Source organism: Planococcus citri, chromosome 1 (genome assembly GCF_950023065.1).
Source record: "Planococcus citri chromosome 1, ihPlaCitr1.1, whole genome shotgun sequence".
Lineage (NCBI taxonomy): Eukaryota > Metazoa > Arthropoda > Insecta > Hemiptera > Pseudococcidae > Planococcus > Planococcus citri.
In genome coordinates this window covers 87,871,019-87,891,783 of record NC_088677.1, presented here as the reverse complement: position 1 = coordinate 87,891,783, position 20,765 = coordinate 87,871,019, and the positions used below count along the sequence as shown (strand labels likewise).

The 20,765-nt window shown below is 35.9% G+C and overlaps 1 protein-coding gene and 1 long non-coding RNA gene across 5 annotated transcripts in view; both read left to right on the top strand.

The window, feature by feature from the left end:
* rsh (radish) overlaps positions 1-20,765 on the top strand; it is a 780,520-nt gene that overhangs the window by 642,747 nt on the left and 117,008 nt on the right. The gene's annotated exons all lie outside the window — the stretch shown is intronic.
* On the top strand, positions 2,587-5,620 carry LOC135839860 (uncharacterized). Its single transcript, XR_010557652.1, has 3 exons — positions 2,587-3,213; positions 3,648-3,759; positions 3,876-5,620. It is a non-coding gene; the product is annotated as an uncharacterized LOC135839860 (long non-coding RNA).

Here is a 20,765-nt window from a genome sequence, read left to right as displayed (position 1 = left end):
TTTTCAGCGTGAATTTAACAGGTAAAGCATAATTATGGCCATCTTCCCCTGGCCATCTTTCCCAAATGACACAGTCACGTATTTTTGATTCTGATGACTCTGTGAAGTCTTGAAATGACTAAAACTTTATATGAAAATGAAGCTGAGAGTTCTAGGTTTCTAATGATATATGAAATATTTACTTATCACTTCGTTAAATACGTTTTGGCAACGATAATAAAAATCCGAAATTCTTCTTTTGGCAAAAAAATTAGCCTTAAAATGTTATTAACACTTCTCACACAGACACAAATGAAGTACTGAAAATTTTTTTTTATGTCTGGTATGTTCTTTTGTTATGAGGAATAAAATATATTTTTTGCAGTGCGATCTGCTGTCCCATATTCGAGTAATGGCCCCCTGGCCATCTTACCCTGTTGGCCATCTTACCCGGGTTTACCTTACAGCAAATGGTCGATAAGTATAAAAATAGATACGCACGTCAGCTCAATAAATATGCACGTCAGCTCGATTACAACGCATGTCAGCTTGCTTACAAATTAAAACTCACAAAAGCTCGATACAACTAAATACAATGGACAAAAGTTTGATAAAAAAAAACACAAAAAGGTTGAAATCATGATAAAAATATGCAAAAATGCACTCAGCTTCGAATATATACAATTAATGATAAAAATCAGGTATGAGACAAAAACATCTTAAAAATAACATCACAATGAAACAATAAACGACTCAGCACACCTTGTATACACTTAGAAGGGATGGTTTCCCTTTATCAGCTTCTTTTTCAGCACTCTTACACTTCGCCTCTTCATGGCCATACTTGCCACATTTATTGAATTTAGGCTGATCTTCTCCATACGTAGTACAATACTTCACCAAATGACTGCTCCCCTGACACCTGTAGCACGTAACCAGATAGGACCTTTCACGGGTGGAACCATAGCCACTACCATTGCTGCTCTGATCAGACTAGAACTAGGCTCAGCTATTTTCGTTTCAACTACCGCTTTCTGCGCAATTGGCTTCTTTTCTTTGAGTATTATACTTTCGATATCTTCAACGAAAACTTCACCAGACTGTAATGTAGCTTGAATTGTAGAACGTGCTTCTAAACGATCCTCAGCCAGTCCATTTTTCAGGTAGTGAATATATTCGGAATCGGTAATGTTTCCATCTTGCATTCTCAGCTGATGAACAAGGGTTGATACTTTGTTTACATAGTCTTCCATCGTTTCAAATTGCCCTTCGTGAACCTTTGATAGCCTAGTATGTAAACAAATGGAAACACCAACGTTTTTAGGAGTGTATCTAGCACGTAATTTCTCCATCACTTCGTAGGGACATGATGCTGACATAACCACACCCAAGATCCGATTGTCTAGCATTCGAAAGATCTCATCCATCGCCTTATTTTTCACACCATCTGAAAGTCTCGAGGAATCTTCTTCGGTGATCGCGGAAATACATTGCAGATTTCTTAGTCGCGTCTTGACGTGGAATTCCCATTCCAAAAAATCTTTACCTTTGAAAACGTGCTGTACTGGAACAGCTTCAGTAACTTTTGCTTGAGTACTCATTACTTCAGCTAAGCTTGAATTTGAATACAACACAACAAAAGCTCGATAAACAATGAAAAAACAAACTAGCAGGTCACCAGAAAGTCACTGGGCCCATCACCTGTAGTATATTGTTTTAATTTGATGAAGAAATAACGCATGAACAATTACAAAAACGCCATTACAACAAAGATGCATCAAGAGGAACAAAACTTACAACTATGGCAAATGTAAAGCTCTTTAATACAAGTATGGAAATAGATTATGCTTTTAAGAAAGTCGTAGCATTTCACATAAGTTTTATGTACTGCGCAAGCATCAAATCAGCTGTTTACATACAACATTGCACCACATTGGTTGCTCCACCATGTGACAACACCAACCTGCCATGCATAGTACGTAACACATACATAAAATGCTATGACTTTCTCAAGAGCATAATCTATTTCCATACTTGTATTAACCTAAGTAAAGCGAGTGTACAACATGTGAACGTCAGTGTTACCACCAAATGCCACACGCAAAGATCATTTCAGCTACGAATAAACGCTAAAATTACCAGATACAAAATTGACATCACAACAGTCGTAATTAATTTTCGAAGTTGCGTAAGAACGGCTTTTCATCAAATACCAACTTCTTTTTTTTTTTTCAAAAGTCAATCAATCAATCAATTATTCATTTATTGTTTCATGCCTGTGTAACCTATCAAAAAAGCATAAAATTTTGCGCTGAACTCAAAAATACCAGCAGTTTTTGTATTTTACCTCCCTCCCCGCGTACTAGCCCCCTACAAGCTGAAAAACTTTTGATTTAGAGTAAAATAATATATATCATTTCGAGTGAATAGAGTGCTTCTACTTATAGATGACTCCTTTCTATAGTGTGTGATTGATTATCGTGCATCCGGTGCATCGTATTGACCGTGCAAAGTTACTACGTGAAAGACTGGACTGCAGGAATGTTTTGTCACGAGGGAGAGTGAGAGCCGAGAGGCGAGCGGAAGTGGGATAAATATACCAAAAATAAATATAGCATTGAAGTGCTTGGAATGAATTTGTAACAATCGTGATTTTTCGCATGATTTTGGTACGTACTGGACGTGTCGTCGCGTTAGTTTTTTAATCGTAACGTTTTCTAACGATTTTACATAATATATTTCAAAAAATACATAAACTTTCGGTAAATATTTCTTAATGTCTACGAGACAGTAAGACGCGTATGTTGATAAGTGTGCAAAATACTGACGTGTTCGTGTACTATCGTATTCGTATTTTCGTGGAATTCGAAAATTTTTAAGTACTCACTCTCGCAGATTAAATATAGATGTAGGTATGTACTAGTCACAGAATACTAACGTCTATCACGTGACGAGTAATGAGCTATCTATTAGCGAAAGGTTACAAACATGGCTGGCGTTTTTCGAGTTTATAATAATTATTTTCGAAGAGTTTCGAAAAAAAAAATGATTAAATCAGTTTGATTTTGAATTTTTGATACAATTTGAAGTGATATACATATTTTTCGTCGCTAAATATTTTTACGGTGATTATCACTGCGAGTCAAGTACTTTTTCGATTTCGGCATTGTCTGCTTCAAGCAAATTTGCAATGTGGCAATATTCAATCTCATTAATATCTTCACTAATTCAAAGGTAAGTAAACTTTTATACATCACATTTTTTTTTTAGTAATTTTGACAACAAAAAACCACTTTTTTGCGACAAAAAAGCAAAATTTTCTGAAAAATTGGGCCACTGCAACAGTTTTTTTCAGTATATTTTTTTTTTAATTTTAAAAAAATTTGTTGGTGAAATTTTGCCAAAAAATCCGTTTTTCAACTTTTAACAGTTTCAGATCATAACAAACAAGTAAAATTATTTTCGTTTCTGGCCAAAAAAAGTAAAATTTTTTGACATCGATGTGAAAAAATTTTATCTGAAAGGGAACTATATTATAATAGTTCCCTTTCAGATTTTTTTACTTCTAAATTAGTACATAATACAGCTGGTTGTTCAAAATCCAAAATAAAATTCACGTTTGATGTTTTGAAAAAAGTTGTATTCTGTAATTTATGGTATTTTTTTAGTTTCTTTGGAGTTCAGACCATACGTACTCAAGTCCAAATTTTCAAACAATCGAATGCTGGGCATAAGAAATCGCCTGAGAAAAGAAGTGCACATCCGAATTTCCTAATTTGCGTAAGTTGAAAAGGAAAACCAAGTACCTACCTACGTATTATTATGCCTTAAACGTTTGTGTTATACCTACGTCCCATGTTACCTATTATATGTACAATTTGGTATTTTTTTTTCAGTTTTGTTGGAGTCCAGGCATATACCTACTAATGTTTAAATATCTACGAGTAATCGGCGCCGCGAAACGGAAGACGTGATTCAAGCCGGCGCAACTGCGTGAGTTGAAAAAAATGTATCGTCAACTATTCAGCAAAATGAATAATTGATGCGAATTCAACCTGAAAAGAGGGGGAAGGAGGGGGGGTGAATGTGAGTTCTCATTTTTTTGAAACAATTTTCAATAAGTGATTATTTATGAGTAGATATCTGCAGGAAGTTTGGCTGCTGAAATACTTTTGCATGCTCTTTCGATCAAAGTCTATAAATTTCTATTACTGATTTTGAATCTTTAATCTGTCCTATTCAACTTCTCTCCTCTCCTCCTCCGTTTCAAAAACCTAAACGAACTGATATTCTTCGAGTTCCAGCAGCTTTGAGATATGAGCCATGGAAAATTGATGGTTTTGCAAAAAAGTATGCTAAACCATCGAGGAAAACTCTGAGAAAAAAAAACAAGCTCGTACTCCATTTTTTCAAAAAAAAAAATGAATAAATAAATAAATAAATAAAAAAGGTTTGTGCTTCAGTAGCGAAAAAAATTACAGAACATTTTATTTAATGCAGAATAAAAAATCTCGATGAAGTGAGAACATTTCATTTTGACATAATAAAAGTAGGGAAATTTTGACAAATCTCGCAATAAAAAAATCAAGATTCGGACAACTTTAATAGTAGTCAGGTCTCAATTACATATCCCCTCGCTATTCATGTTAAAAGCAATTTTATGATTGATTCTTGTTCTACACACTAGAGCGAATAAATTTAGCTCGTACAAATTTTCAAAAGCTTTTGCCCTTCGCTACATTTGAGCCAATTTGTTTATTTGTTTTCATTTTTATAAAACGAAAAAATTCTGCCTGAGGCTTCTAAAAATCAAGAAATAAACGTGCAAATTGTTTTTAAGTCATAATTATGGTAGCCTATGAATATAACCTAATGGCTGATACCCATCATATGTGTTGAGTACTTATATCAATAATTGGCAGTACCTATTGTCTTCTCACATTTTATTTCACATTAAAAAGCTGAATGTTTTAATCGGCAAAATAGGTATTTTTTTGTCATATCAGTCGGCAAATTTTTGGTCGAACACCCCCGCCCCCCCAAAGAAAATGCCTAGTTTCGTCACTGGAAAAAATGTTTGTAAATTTTGACATTGATGGTTTTTTAAACAAACCTCTCACGCTCTATTTTTTAAGCATTTTTTTTGGTTTTTATTTAAAACCCTGAGACCCTAGTGCTGTGTTTTCAATTTAATTCCTTTAGAGTTCAAGCGTATGGGTGTCAAGTTCATTTGAAATAACATTGGTAATGCAAGAAGTAAGGTACACCCCACTTTTTGAATACATTTTTTTTCTATTTTGACCCACGTCTCTTGTTTAAAATATACCTGCCCCAGCGGACGCAATTCGTGCCTGTTTGGGACGCAATTCGTGTACAGCCGGTGCGATAGGTTAGCGTGAAGAGAACGAGCGTTTCAGATATCAAATTTACCGAAAAGAATCGCACTTCATCTCAATAATATACGTATTGTATCTGAGTTTTTCCCGTTTAGGTCTATTTGCGATTGATCTAGAATGAAGAATAATAGTGTACTTACCTTCTTGCACGTTTGTGCCCGAAAGTTTAAAATAATATCTCGCACAGAGAAAAATGTATTGCACTTTTTACTGTAAATCATGAGATTTTGGATGGAGTCTGAAAATTTGACAATTTTTACTATAAATTATAGTAATTTTTGCAATGCTTTTTGAGAGAAATTACTATATTTTATTTAAAAAATCAAAAATTACTATAATTTATAGTAAAAATTGTCAAATTTTCAGACTCCATCCAAAATCTCATGATTTATAGTATAAATTCCAACATAAATTTTTCTCAGTGCGATGTTCATCTCGCATTGCTGGTGGCCGAGCAGCTATCCATTCGGCGCTGTCTGCCTGGGACACATTGCTGGGTTCGGAATCCTCACTGAAAAAAAAAAAGAAAACCCGTTGAAATGATACACTTAATTTTAAATTTTTTGTTTAGAAAAAAAAAATCAATTCGGCACATGAATATTGCTCGGTTTGTGGATGTGGTTGATGAATTTTTCAAAGTGTAGGTCTAGGTACCTACTTCAGTGCTTAAAGTATGCCTAATGCCTATATTTGGGTAGATCGCGAAAAAAAATGTTGGAGAATTTTGATCCACTTTAGTGGAAATATTCATTTTGAGTTGAAAGCCACTCAAAAAAAATGTTGGCTCAGTTTTGCTAAAATTTCTTAGAAACTAGCCGGACATTTTGGCATCATCATCAAGTTCCAAAAGCTCAAAGCTTTCAAGTTTATCGAGCGCCAAAATTTTTTTTCTAAATTTTTCTAACCTAACTCATTACTTATCTAGAAAATGGCTGAATCGATTTCGATGAAACTTGAAATCTCACTAGGTTTGGTCGAATTCCTACAAAGTACTAATACGACCCACAATTTTTGGTGAATCATTCATGAACGAATTGGGAATTGAACAATTTTTTGAAAGAACCATTCGTCAACGAATCGACCAATTCTTTAATTTATGAATCAATTCGTTCGCGAATGAGTCACTAATACGAACTAATACGTTCGCGAATGATTCAGGAAAAATCATTCAATTCGTTCGTGAATGATTCAGCAAAAATTGAGAAAATGAATCAATTCGTTCGCGAACGAGTCACTTATACGAACCGATTCGTTCGCGAACGAGCCACTTATACGAATCGATTCGTTCGCGAACGATTTACTTGTACGAATCGATTCGTTCACAAACGACTCACCTGTACGAATCGATTCGTTCGCGAACGATCCACTTGTACGAATCGATAATCGTTCGCGAACAAATTGGTCCACTTTTTTTTAAACATTCATTCGCGAACAAACTGATTCGTATAAGTGACTCATTAGCGAACAAATCAATTCGTACAAGTGAATCGTTCGCGAAAGAATCGATTCGTACATTGAATCGTTCGCGAACGAATCGATTCGTACAAATAAATCATTCAGGAACGAATCGATTCGTACCAGTGAATCGTTCGCGAACAAATCGATTCGTACATACAAGTTAATCGTTCGCGAACGAATCGATTCGTATAAGTGACTCGTTCGCGAACGAATTGGTCCACTTTTTTTTAAACATTCATTCGCGAACAAACTGATTCGTATAAGTGACTCGCTAGCGAACAAATCAATTTGTACAAGTGAATCGTTCACAAAAGAATCGATTCATACAAGTAAATTGTTCGCGAACGAGTCGATTCGTATAAGTGACCCATTCGCGAACGAATTGGTCCACATTTTTTTAAACATTCGTTCGCGAACGATTTACATGTAGGAATCAATTCGTTCGCGAACGATTAACTTGTACGATTCGATTGAGTCACTTGCACGAATCAAATTCGTTCACGAACGACTCACCTGTATGAATCGATTCGTTCGCAAACGATTCACTTACGCGAATCGATTTGTTCGCTATCGAGTCACTAATACGAATCAGTTCGTTCGCATATAAATGTTTAAAAAAAGTGTATCAATTCCTTCGCGAACGATTCACTTGTACAATTTGATTGAGTCACTTGTACGAATCAATTCCTTCGCAACGACTCACTTGTTCGAATGAATTCGTTCGCGAATGACTCACTTGTACGAGTCGATTCGTTTGCGAACGACTCGAATTGATTCGTTCGCGAACGAGTCACTTATACGAATCGATTTGTTCGCAAACGATTCACTTGTACGATTCTATTGAGTCACTTGTACGAATCGGTTTGTTCACGAACGATTCACTTACACGAATCGATTCGTTTGCGAACGATTTACTTGTACGAATCGATTCGTTCGCGAACGATTCACTTGTACGAATCGATTTGTTTGCAAACGATTCACTTATACGAATCCATTTGTTCTCTATCGAGTCACTTATACGAATCAGTTCGTTAGCGAATGAATGTTTTAAAAAAAGTGGATCAATTCGTTCGCGAACGATTCACTTGTACGGATGATTTGTTCGCGAACGATTCACTTGTACGATTCGATTGTGTCACTGGTACAAATCGATTTGTTCGCGAACATTTCACTTGTACGATTCGATTGAGCCACTTGTACGAATCGATTCGTTCACGAACGACTCACATGTACAAATCGATTCGTTCGCGAACGATTCACTTGTACGAATCGATTTTTTCACGAACGATTCACTTATACGAATCGATTTGTTCGCTAGCGAGTCACTTATACGAATCAGTTTGTTCGCGAATGAATGTTTAAAAAAAGTGGATCAATTCGTACAAGTAAATCATTCGCGAACTAATTTCAATACGTTACGACGCGAAGTCGACTGGAGGTGGATTTCAAGCCGTTTTGGAGCCTCCAGCGACCTATTTAGAAACTTTAGTTCTTCAAAAAATTCCACAAAATCCATCCGAATTAAATTTAGCACGTACTGTGCAGAGTAAATTTCGGCTTTTCCAGCTCCATTTGAAGAAATGTTGTTGAAATTTCAAGTTTGAAAAATCTACCGCAGGCTCCATTTATTTCTAAAAAGTCGCTGAAAGCTGTAAAACGACTTGAAATCCACCTGCAGCCCGTTGATGGTGTACATATATTGAAATTAGTTTGTAGAATAAAGTTCAGCTTTCCAACTCCATTTGATGAAATTCCGTGGAAATTCAAGGTTCAAAAATCTGCTGGAGACTCCAGGAATTTTTAAAAATTTGCTGAAGGCTCCAAAATGATTTGAAATCCACCTGCAGTCGACTTTGTAGCGTATTCGCGAAAATTCATTCGAAAACTGATTTTATATTGCGAAAATTGCAAAAAAAAATCATCTAAAATCAGGCTACAAGGTATTAGAAAAAACACTATAGGTAGAGAAGTTTTAAAAAATTCATTCAAACCCAGAAAAATTTGAAATGAAGTGGAACAATTAATTGGAAATTACGTTGGACTTCGTATTCGTTCTGCTTTCAAAATTATCATTCTGATAGCAGAGGCGTGACAAAGTAATTGTTATGATTGTGATTAAACTTTTTTTCGTAAAATAAGATGAATTACGATAGGATATCTTATCTTCTTCCATAATTAAGTAAACAATATAATATAAGTACTTCAACGTTGAACTGAACGTGCTTTAATTGATTAAACTCGCAGTGTGACAACATACCTACGTTAAGAGCTTGATACTCTACGTATACGGTTATTTTGGGCATTGTCAGTTGTCACGTGCATTAATTGACTATAAATACACCAGGTAACAATGATGCGTGTCGCTGAACAAGCTGTGCTGATATTTAGTACATCGCTGTAATGAAAAGTACAATTGATCGGTCAGTACATTAATTTAAAAAAAAAAAAATACGAGAGGGTGGGTATTTTGGCTCACTGGAAGAACATTAGAACATATCACCCAGACATATAAGAACTGAATTTTGAGCTACTGTCGAAGTTGATTTTTTTATTTTATGCGAATTTTTGAAAATGGTAGAAGTTACCAATTGATATAAGTACCTAAATTAATTTTCTATAAGCGTATTATTTAAAAGAGTATTAAAAATCTGAAACTCTGTTCATGAACTCGTCGCAAATTGATTTCTACCATTTTCGAGCCAACCTGAAACCTCCATCAAAAATTGTCTTTTCTCCAGGAATTTCAAAACTTGAGCAGCTTTAAATTTAATCCTGTCATAAGTTCGATTTATTAACGCGGGCGAATTGCAAATCTGAAGTGACGAGTTGAAAAGTGCAGTTTTTTACAAGTTGAAAAGTCCAAAATTGGAAAAACAACAAACAAACAAACAAATCTGAAATCGTCAATTTCTGCATCAAATTACTCAAAACTTCGGTACGTCCCAAAGCGGACCCCTTCTAAATCAATTTCCACAGTTTTTAAGGCCAATATAGGGCCTCCAGCAATTTCAAATCACGCACAATACTCCCCTAAAAACGTCACGGTAAATCCCGACGACGTTGATTCCTGTAAAATTGTGCCCTCGAGTCTATCATGACGGTGGGGCTTGGTCGACTTCAGGAAGAGAACAGTTTTCGAGAAAATTGTAGCAAGTTAACGATTTTGAAATAATAACACAAATAATTCATAACTACACCTCTATTCGGAGGGGGGGGGGGTTGAGTAGAGTGCCGGATTACTATTAAACAAATACATAATATTGATATGAAAAATTGAAATACATATGTACATAATTTCATACATAAGCAAACAAGACAAAGAAAAAAAGTAATTAATTATCAAAAAAAAAAAAAAACGAAATAAGAAAATTTAAAGTCCATCTTCCCCTCTAAAATTATGAGCTAATACATTGAATGTTGATCGATTTTGCTCAAATTTTCATGGAATTATTTTTTGGTCATAAAGAACAGCTCTAAGGGGTGAAGAGCAAAAAATTTTGTGTTTTAAAAAACTGGGCCACCCTACTGTGGATTGTAGGTAGGTACTTACTTACTACATACGGAATAACTTCCGCTTCCGAATCGCTTTCCGAAGTATGTATCATAATTATTTGTTAGATCGATCACGTTTTGCTCCGTCGGTATATATCTGGAAAAAAAACGTACCTATGGTTGTTATTATTATGTAGTGCAGCTATATAAAAGCAATGTATGTGTGTAGATGTTGCCGTTAATGTGTTTACTCCAGACATTACCTGAGAAATAAGTGTGAAATTGAATTTTTTCTACACTTTACCTCGTCGTTATTTCATACATACAAGAGGTGTGTATCGTTAAAGTGTGAAATCAATGAATGAACTGAGATAAAGTAAGAAATGAAGGCCAATTCAAAGCTAGGAACAGGGTGTCTCACCGCAGAATAACCTCCAAGCCCCAGGGGAAGATTTTTGGCCACTCAAAAAAAAAGTTTTTTTCATTTTGTACTTTACTTTCAACATTACACCATTGAGCGACCGTGAGAGGTAGAGTGTTGAGGTTTGCTGAGCTCGGTAAAAAATTCAACGTAGAATTTTCTGATATGTCTAATAACTGCGCCAGATGAACAGGAAGAGTTGTACCAAGCGAAATAATTGGAAAAATGTGTTCAAAATTTGACATTTTTTTTTTTGATTTTGTAAAAAACCTAAGAAAATTTTCCTCATGACATATCCTTTTAATCAGTTACCTTGCTTTGAAACAGTGTGACATTTTTGGTACCGCAAACCCGCGTCTCTCTATATCAATTATAGTAAAAAAGTTTCATCACAAAAACTTGGAAAAATTATAAAATTTCATTTTTTTAACTCTCATTTAAAGATCTGGTGCAGTTATTAGCCACATCAAAAAATTCTACGTGAAATTTGCTATCGAGCCTGGCATACCTCAATTTTTAACAGTTCATTTCATGATTTAACTGATCCTACCTCGCTATTTCATAGAATAAACTGGATTCTTCATATGTACATTACCTAGATGAACTATGAACAATTTACTTGCATTAAGTACTTTTTCGTTAATGTATGAAATAACTAGTTATTTCATCGTACATTACCTGGAGTAAACACATTAATGGTAACATAAATAAAAAAAAAAAAAAAAAAAAAAAAAAAAGGTACTTACTGGATGAATTGTACCGATGAGGACGAATTGCTACTTAGTTCATATCCGGAGTCCTCACTGAAAAAAAAAAAAAAAAAAAAAAAACAGGTTAAAATGTTACACTTAATTTTAAATTTTTTGTTTTGAAAAAAAAATCAATTTGGCACATGACACTCTCGTTTCCCAACGTTTCCAGCCTCAAGTCAGTGGGCTCACCCTCACCCCTTAGAAGGCTAACTCAAAAAAAGAATTTCGAGTGAAAGGAGGAGTCCCGATAAGGCTATTTTTTGGGCCCCTCACAGTTATCGACTTGACTAGGTACTCTTAAAATGTTGTAAGTAATAAATGTCCCAATTGTCCCAAATACGAATCCGTGGTTAGGCCCATAATGACCATTTTTTGGGCTCCAGGGGTTCCCAAAGTTGCAAATAAAAAAAAGTTTTAGGAACCACTAACAAGTATTAGTTTCAAAAACTTTTTGAGCGTAAAATATCTGTTTGAAGCCTATAAACGTTATGCGAGGTGATTTTCCTATTTTAGACCCTCAGGGGCGGAAATAGGGGGAGGGGAGGTTCAAGTTTTGGAAAATTTTGAAATCGCCATGCCAGTTTGACCTTACCCCTTTGAACCCCGCTAAAAAGCTTTTTACAGTATATTAGTATCCGAAACACCTTCATCGTACCAAATTTTGAGCTCAGTAAAATTTTCCGCTGGTACTCAAAAATCCAATTTTCCGATTTTTTGTAATTTCGATATTTTGGGAACCCCTCGCAAACTGGAAACCTGCGATTTGCGCCAAAACCCGAATACATTGAGTGCTTCCTGTACGTGTTTTTTTATTGCTAGGGGAAGCAAGTTGAAGAAAATGATGACAGAAAAATTTTTGGAGCCGGTACACGTTTGGCGCAAATTGCAGGTTTCCAGTTTGCCAGGGGTTCCCAAAATATCGAAATTACAAAAAATCGAATAATTAAATTTTTGAATGCCATCGGAAAATTTTATTGAGCTCAAAATTTAGTACGAGGAAGGTGTTTCGGATATTAATATACTGTAAAAAGATTTTTAGCGGGGTTCAAAGGGGTAAGGTCAAACTGGCGATTTCAAAATTTTCCAAAAACTGAACCTCCCCTCCCCCTATTTCTGCCCTCGATGGTCGAAAATAGGAAAATCACCTCGCATGACGTTTATGGGGTTCAAACAGATATTTTACGCTCAAAAAGTTTTTGAAAATAATACTCGTTAGTGGTTCCTAAAATTATTTTTTTATTCACAACTTTGGGAACTCCTGGAGCCCAAAAAATGGTCATTATGGGTTAACTAACCACGGATTCGTATTTGGGACATTTATTACAACATTTTAAAAGTAGTTGAGTCGATAACTGTGAGGGGCCCAAAAAATGGCCTTATCGGGACTCCTCCCGGCCCCTCAACTCATTTCTCTTAGAAAGTATTGCTAAAAAACGCGTTTTTGCCTGAAAAATCGATACCTATGAGTAGCGGGTTGAAAATTTTGGTACCTCGCAGAATGTGTAGGGGAAGCATGGGCCTTTTGACACGATTTTTTTCAAAGTTTTTCATCATAGTGGTTGGGGTAAAATTGACAGAAGGGTCATTCCATGTCAACTCTACCAACGTTTTTGAGTCATGTTTCATGACGGTGTGGCTGAAAGAGAACAGGATTTTGAAATTACCTACATATATTATAACATGCACCATCCTCTCAAGGTAGACTCGGGGACGCCGAATTCTCGGGCAAAGGCCGCGTATAAATAATTCATAACTACATCCCTATTCGGGGGGGGGTGAGTGGAGTGCCGCATTACTATTAAACAAATACATAATATTGATATGAAAAATAATTGAAATACATAATTACAAAGAAAAAGAAACAAAAACGAAAAAAAGTAATTATCAAAAAAACAAAAAACGAAATAAGAAAATTTAAAGTCCCTCTTCCCCTCTGAAATTATGAGCCAATACGACCAACAGAAAAGGAGATACGTGCATTTTTAAGAAATGGATGGACTCTCGGAAGGGAAGGGAAGGGAAGGGGAGGAGAGGGGATAAAAAAATGGCACCAAGCTTATTTTTTTTTCAAATATCTCCAATTTTATAAACTAACTTGTATTTTATAATCGAAATAATATTGATCGTGATAAAAATAAATTAATGTACTTATCGTACCTAGTGTTATTACATTTTATTTGTACTTTGTATTTTTATTCTTAACTGCTTATCTATTGTTGAATTTATTTTTGAATAATATAAATTACTTTTCAAAGGTGGTTTTTCATTTGTATTGTACGAGTACATCTACCATGATCTTGAGTAGGTATTCCAGTTCATATTATTGATTGTGCATACGAGTACAATATCTGATGTCCCTCAATAATTGTCAAAATTTCAATGTAACGTTCTGGATTTTCTTTGGATCAAAGGAATAATTCTATCTTTCATCAACATAGTGACTATCTGTGTAAATTTAAAATCCTTTGTAAGTTGGTATGGTACACCTTATACTGGAGTAGTTGGTGGCACACTGTGTCAAAAGCATGCTGCTGTGAGGTCGACAAACACTACTCCAGTGACTTTCTTCTTTTCAAAGCCATCTGAGTACCTTAGAGTCAAACCCAGAATTCTCCAAATTTTTCAAAAGTGAGGTTATGATTGTTTTGGGTACAGTTAGTAGGTACACATCGATTGCCATTCTCCGTTTTTACCTATTTGACACAATGACACAGTCAGGGGGGTCCAAAGTACCGGGTCCGAGTCAAATTCTGAAAAATGTCCAAAATTTTCAAAAATGAGATTATGGTCGTTTTGGGTACAGTTAGTAGGTATGCATCAGTTGCCATTCTACATTTTATTCCATCCTAGTCGACTGTAAACAACCTTGAGATACTTTCAATAGACTTGAATCTAGAATTATTATCCCTCATTTTATCGTGCATTTTCGTGTATTTTTGACATTTTTTACAGACTTGGAGTCAAAACCAGAATTCTCCAAAATGGTATTGTGAATTACTGCTATGGAAAGACTTGAAAAAATTTTTTTGTCAATTTGATTGTTACCTGAAGCACTATATATAGGCGAGAATAGAAACCTGCTACTACTGATACCCACCTTCCATCAGTTTTTTGCGTTTTTCTCAAAATAGTGAAAAGTAGAGAATTCTGGGTTTGACTCTAAGGTACTCATATCTGGCCAGTGCATGATATTCCTGGTTTAAATCCAGCCTGCTGTCTGATCAGCCCCTCATCTATATAGTCAGCCATGTGATTTAAAATGACTCTTTCAAAAATCTTATATAGGGGACACAACAGGGAGATAGGCCTGTAACTCTTTGGGTCATTTGCATCTTTGCCAGGTTTCTATAATGCAATAACATGTGCCTATCTCCATAGTCTTGGCATTCTTCAAGTTTTTATACAGGCATTAAACATGGTTTGGATCCAATTTATTGCCTTTGGTCCGAAGTGTTTGATCTGTTCAGTACACATGTTATCCACACCAGCAGCCTTCCTATTTTTGGACAATTTGATCACAGACTTCACTTCTTTGTTAGTAATTGGTGTGGCAAAGTTATTCGCTTCCATATGCATGCATCTTCCCAATTTTGTTCGGCTACTTTTGCTATCAGTCTTGCAATTCAGGAGTAGTTGATGGGCTACTTGGTTAGCTGTACTCTGAGTGAAATTGCTCTGTTGGGTTTTGCCTTTATCAAGTCTCTTCAACAGTTGCCAGGCTCTTCTGCTATTTTTGCAGAAATCCTGATTTTCTACTAATTCCTGCCATTTTTTCTGTCTAGATTCTGCTATATCACTTGCTAATAGATTTCCTAGTTCAATGATTTCCTCACTGAAAGGATTTTCATTAAATTTTTCAACATACTCCTTGTATTGTGTCATGAGGTGCAGCTCCATTCCAGAGATATATACTTCTTTCTTGCTCCCCTTGGAATATGATCTTTTGAGGCTTTCTTAACGATTTCATTGAAGAGTTCATAATTTTCTGGTATTGGCAGTAGGTCGTCTATCTTTTCTTCAATTGCCTGTTTAAAAGATTCCCAATTAGCCTTTTTGAAATTGAATCTTGGAGGTGGGTTTTCACATTTAATTGGGCTTATGACCACCTTAATTTCGCATATAATTGGCCTGTGTTGGGTTTGGGGAATTGGATCTGCTACTTGCTTGTGACATCACTTGAGATTCGCTTAGAAACAAAAATGTTATCTGGGTTATATCCCCATCTCCATCTTCCACTATTGAAGGACACTGGCAGTTTTGCATTGAAGACCAACCTCAGCTGCTCCTCTTCAGCCCATTTCTCCACTAAGTCACCATCTGTATCATTTTCAGCATATCGATGGCTTGGTTTAAAAAACACATAAGTCCAGGTTTTTCAAAAATGTTATTTTTGTGGTTTCTTTAGTAAAAAAAAAAAACGAGAAATCTGATCATAAAAACCTCGTAAGTCGAAAATGCACCCTAGCGCTGTAATCGACGAAAATCTAAGATTGAAAAACACGTAAGTCCGACATACAAGGTTTCTGTAGTAAATGAAAAATACGTAAGTCCGACTTACGAGGTTTCTATTATAAAAACCACGTAACTACAAGCATTTTATCAATTTTAAATTTGAAAACCTCGTAAGTCCTTGTTAAAAACCACGTAAGTCCTATGTAAGTATGCTGAAAACCTTGTATCTTGCCTTTAGAAACCTTGTATGTCCTTTCAAATGCGCTTAATTAACTACTTATAATAGATAAACCTATAAAATATCATCAGGCCATACCATTAAGACCCCTAAAATATAATAATGCAATCTAAAACTGCAAATAACAACATCTGAATGTTTTAAACGTTTTTTTGATCTCCTGAAAAATTTACGACTTTGGAAGTACTTACGTGTTATTTAAACCAAGCCATTGATATCCCCAGCTCACACTATGGCTGTTGAAGTCTCCAACTATTATTCTTGTTTCTGTGGGTGGGACATTGCTGTTTTCTTTCCATGTAAATTGTACATTCGGTGGTTTGTAAACTGATGAGATTGAGCAGTCTCCTATGTTGATTGTTAGAATCTCGACATCATTTTCATTAGACAGTGAAGTACTTTTTACCTCCATGTTTAGCTTAACTAGTATGGCACTTCCATATTTCTCATGGGGTCTATCAATAATAGGTTTCATTCCTTCAATCTTTGGCTCCCGGCTTTCTCTGCGCCTGTGTGTTTCTCGAATGGTGATCACGTCTATGTTCAGGTTCTTGACCATTTCAGCTAGTATAACTTCCTTCGGCCCTGACAGGCCCTCTATGTTTATGGACATGATCCTTAAGGGAGGTGTCCTCGTTGGAGGCCCTGAGAAGAACCGTTTTAACCCAGGTGTAGGGTGCATGATCGACCAGTGATGAGATGATTGGCTAGTAGTTGAACTACTGTTTCCAGGGGGCGCCAGCTTATTGAGAAAATTTATTCACAGTTCTTAAAAAAAGCATTCGCGGAGGCTCATCCTTTGCCCCCCCCCATCCAACTCTGAAAAGCATTGAAATTGCAGTGTTCAAAATTTTCTAGACTCTTGACACCTTTCACTCGCGTAAAGATGGGTCTATTATGTACTTGTGTCTATTGGGAATTTCATTCGTATCCGTTATTTTTTTAAAGATTCATTTTTATTTCTCGAGTAGAGGTGTTCACAAAATGCGAATTTCCAACATATTTTTATACGGAGCATTTGCCAAGGGGACAATTTATTATGCGGATGATCGTATTCGTAAAAAAAAAAAGTATCCGTGCAATCGAAAGACAGTATGAGTTGCTTAAATACATTTATTACTCTTTCTTGTTTTTACGTCTCATTTTCGTGGGTTTTATCGAGAAAAGTACACGATGAGAATACGGAATACGATGAGATTGCGGAGTTTACATTTTAAGCTTGGGGAGGGGACTTCGCCTCGTAATGATCGTGCAATAAAACGATTTGAATCGCGAGCGTGATTTATCAGCAATTTGGTGAAAAGCGAGAATTTTGGTTAATTTTTGGAAATTACCTACTTTTACTCGTAGAAGCTGCGATACTATTTGCAACTATTCTGTCGAAAAAGTGAGACTTTCAAGCAACTTGGACAATTTTGTGAAAAAAAAAAGTGAATCGTTCGTAATTTTTTGCACAGAACTGACAATAGTTTTTAGCAATTTTTGGTCAGAAACAACACTTTTTGGCAATTTTGACAGAAGCAGATACTTTTTGCTATTTTTGGTAGCTTCTGCGAACAATTTTTTTTCCAAGTACCTAACCTACTCGTATTTTAACGAGTTACCTTCGCATTCGGGCTGTTCTTGGAGAAAAAAACAATACACCTGTCTCGTATCCTACGATAAGTAAGTATACCAAATGGGTTTTGGTTTTGAGAAAACTCGATACGATGATGTAAAAAGTTGCACAGCGAGAATGTGTAACATATTCATTCGTCGTGTATGAACGTAATGTATGGTATTTCTCCTCCTTGGTGTCATATCCTGTTATAGGTAAACCTACGTACATATCCAGGTAGATAGACTAGAACACAGTTAGAGGTACCTTCCTACACCTTTGCAACTTCGCACGAGTTTTAGAAAACGCAATTGTAAATTCTGAACTTGTCGCAAAGTGTATTCGGCGTATCTCGGGGCCATTTTTTACCTTTAATGTTTTCTTTATACGGGTCTTTTCACGTTTAAATATTATTTTAGTAATTTTTTTCTCGCCGTAGCGTAGGGTTTTTAGAGCAGGTTTCGCTCGACATTCGCCTACCTACATTTCCTCCTCGTCGACTTTACCTACCTTTTGTTTTACGCGGCGCGAATTACATTCGAATTTTAGTACGTATAAATTACACGAGAGTGAGAGGTTTTTCTCGTCCTGCTACACAGATGAAAAGTAATGAATCATTTTTTGGCAAAGCTGTTCGGCGTGTTGGCGTTTTCGATCTTACGTCTTGTAAGAGGAAATTAGGAGAGAAAGAATGGCCTCCGTCTTATAGCCGTCGTCGTCGTCTCTATCGAAGGATGGATGGGGTGGGTGGTTGGGCAAAGGCTGATTTTGTGTGCGGTTCGTACGGAATCGTGAAACAGGAACTCGACGACGTCGACCGTGGTATCGGCATTGATAAAATTTTAATCTCGGAATTATTTATCGAGTTTGTGTATTCTTTGAATAGGATTTTCGGCGTAAAATGTGTTGTGTTGTTTGGTAAACGAATCACTCGACCCAGTCGAGTGTTCGTGGCGAGATGAACTAGAATTTCTATCGCGCTTTTACATTTTTTTTAATGAAAAAAGAAAAAAAAAAACGAGGAAAAAATACAGCGCACAATAAAGACTGTGTGGTGTACAGTATTCGTCCAAAGTTGGCGCTTTGTTATCGAGAAATTGAAAGTTATTCCGTCGATTTTTTTCAACACTCACGTCGGACAAATACTCGGATAAATTGGTTATCGCCGCGCCGGCTCTTGTATGAATATTTTCAACTCAAACAACTGTACAGTGAGAGGTAGTATTCGATCCGAGTGTTTTTTTCTCTCAATTTTTTTTACCGGACCTTTTTTTTTAGTACACATAAGTATGTCGACGCCTTCGTTCGAGTACAATTCACAAGTTCGTTAGGACGGAAGTCTTGACGAAATACGTGTGCAAAGGGTCGCCGTATATGGGACACGTGAACGTATACCACAGATGTGTTGAATAAATTGCATACTCGGTTCGCCGTAAATACGTAGGCTGCGTATGAGAACGTGTTAATAAAATTGCATACTCGGTTTGCCGTGAATCCATTCTGAATCGAGACATGCTATTCTTAAATTTTTTAAAATTTTTTTTATTGCTGCTTAGTCGAAAAACCAATTTTATTGGATCTTATCTGACGTGGCACATCAAGCCCGACTTATGACAATAATAATAATTGCACCTCCCCCTCCCCACCAATCCTTTGAAACAACTTTTTTTCTTGAAAAATGTATCTCAAGGTACATTTCAAAGCAAACTTGTCAAAAAGAGGTGGCCTTGCTATAACAAAATGGCAGCAGTTTCGATTGACAGGTCAGCCGAAATCGCAGATTTTGTTTTCCAACATGAGACTCGCACGAAATTTTTTGAAGAGTACAAAGCTAAATCGAAAATATATGCAAAAATTTATTACCAGCCAAAATTTCAAGTGCTACGGTGTATTTTTCGATTTTTGGCGAATTTTTGAAAATCAAATTTAATCCAAAAATGAGAAAAAAAATCAAAATTTTACCAATTGGACCTAGAAAGCTGAAATTGAGGATATGTCCTGTTTTCGACCTGCTAAATCGAATGGAAACGGTTTCGAGCCGTTTTGGGCAGTTCTGGAGCCTCCAGTAGATTTTTGAAACTTGGAATTTCCACTTATCAAAATGAAGTTGAAAATCCAAAATTTACGCTGCACTCTTTTAACACGTTATATTAAGTCGACTGATGGTAGATTTGAGTCATTTTGGAGCTTCCAGTAAATTTTTGCAAATTCGTGAAGCCTCCAGTAAATTTTTGAAACTTGAAAATTTCCACAAAATTTCATCAAATACAGTTGTAAAACCGAAATTCACTCTGAAATTAATTTCAATACGCTATGAAGTCGACTGCTGGTAGGTTTAAGTCATTTTGGAACCTCCAGCAACTTTTTGAAAAATCTTGGAGCTTCCAGCATATTTTTGAAACTTGAAAACATAGCTGGAAAGCTGAAATTCATTCTGCAAGTCAATTTAAATACCCTACGAAGTCGACTGTAATTGGGTTTCAAGTCGTTTTGGAGCTTCCAGCGACTTTTAGAAAATTCCTGGAGCCTCCGGGAGATTATTGAAATATGAAATTCGTTTTGTTAACTAATTTCAATACGCTATGAAGTCGATTGCAGGTGGATTTCAAGTCGTTTTGGAGCCTCCGACAATTTTTCGAAATCTGCTGGAGCCTCCAGTAGATTTTTGATACATTAAATTTCCACAAAATTTCATCAAATGCTGTTGTAAAACCAAAATTTACTCTGAAGTCAATTTCAATACGCTGTGTAGTCGACTGTAGTTGGAATTCAAGTCGTTTTGGAGCCTCCAGAGACTTTTTAAAAATTTCTGGAGCTTCCAGGAGATTTTTGAATTATGAAATTCGTTTTGTTAACTAATTTCAATACGCTTTGAAGTCGATTGCAGGTGGATTTCAAGTCGTTTTGGAGCCTCCGACAATTTTTCGAAATCTGCTGGAGCCTCCAGTACATTTTTGATACGTTAAATTTCCACAAAATT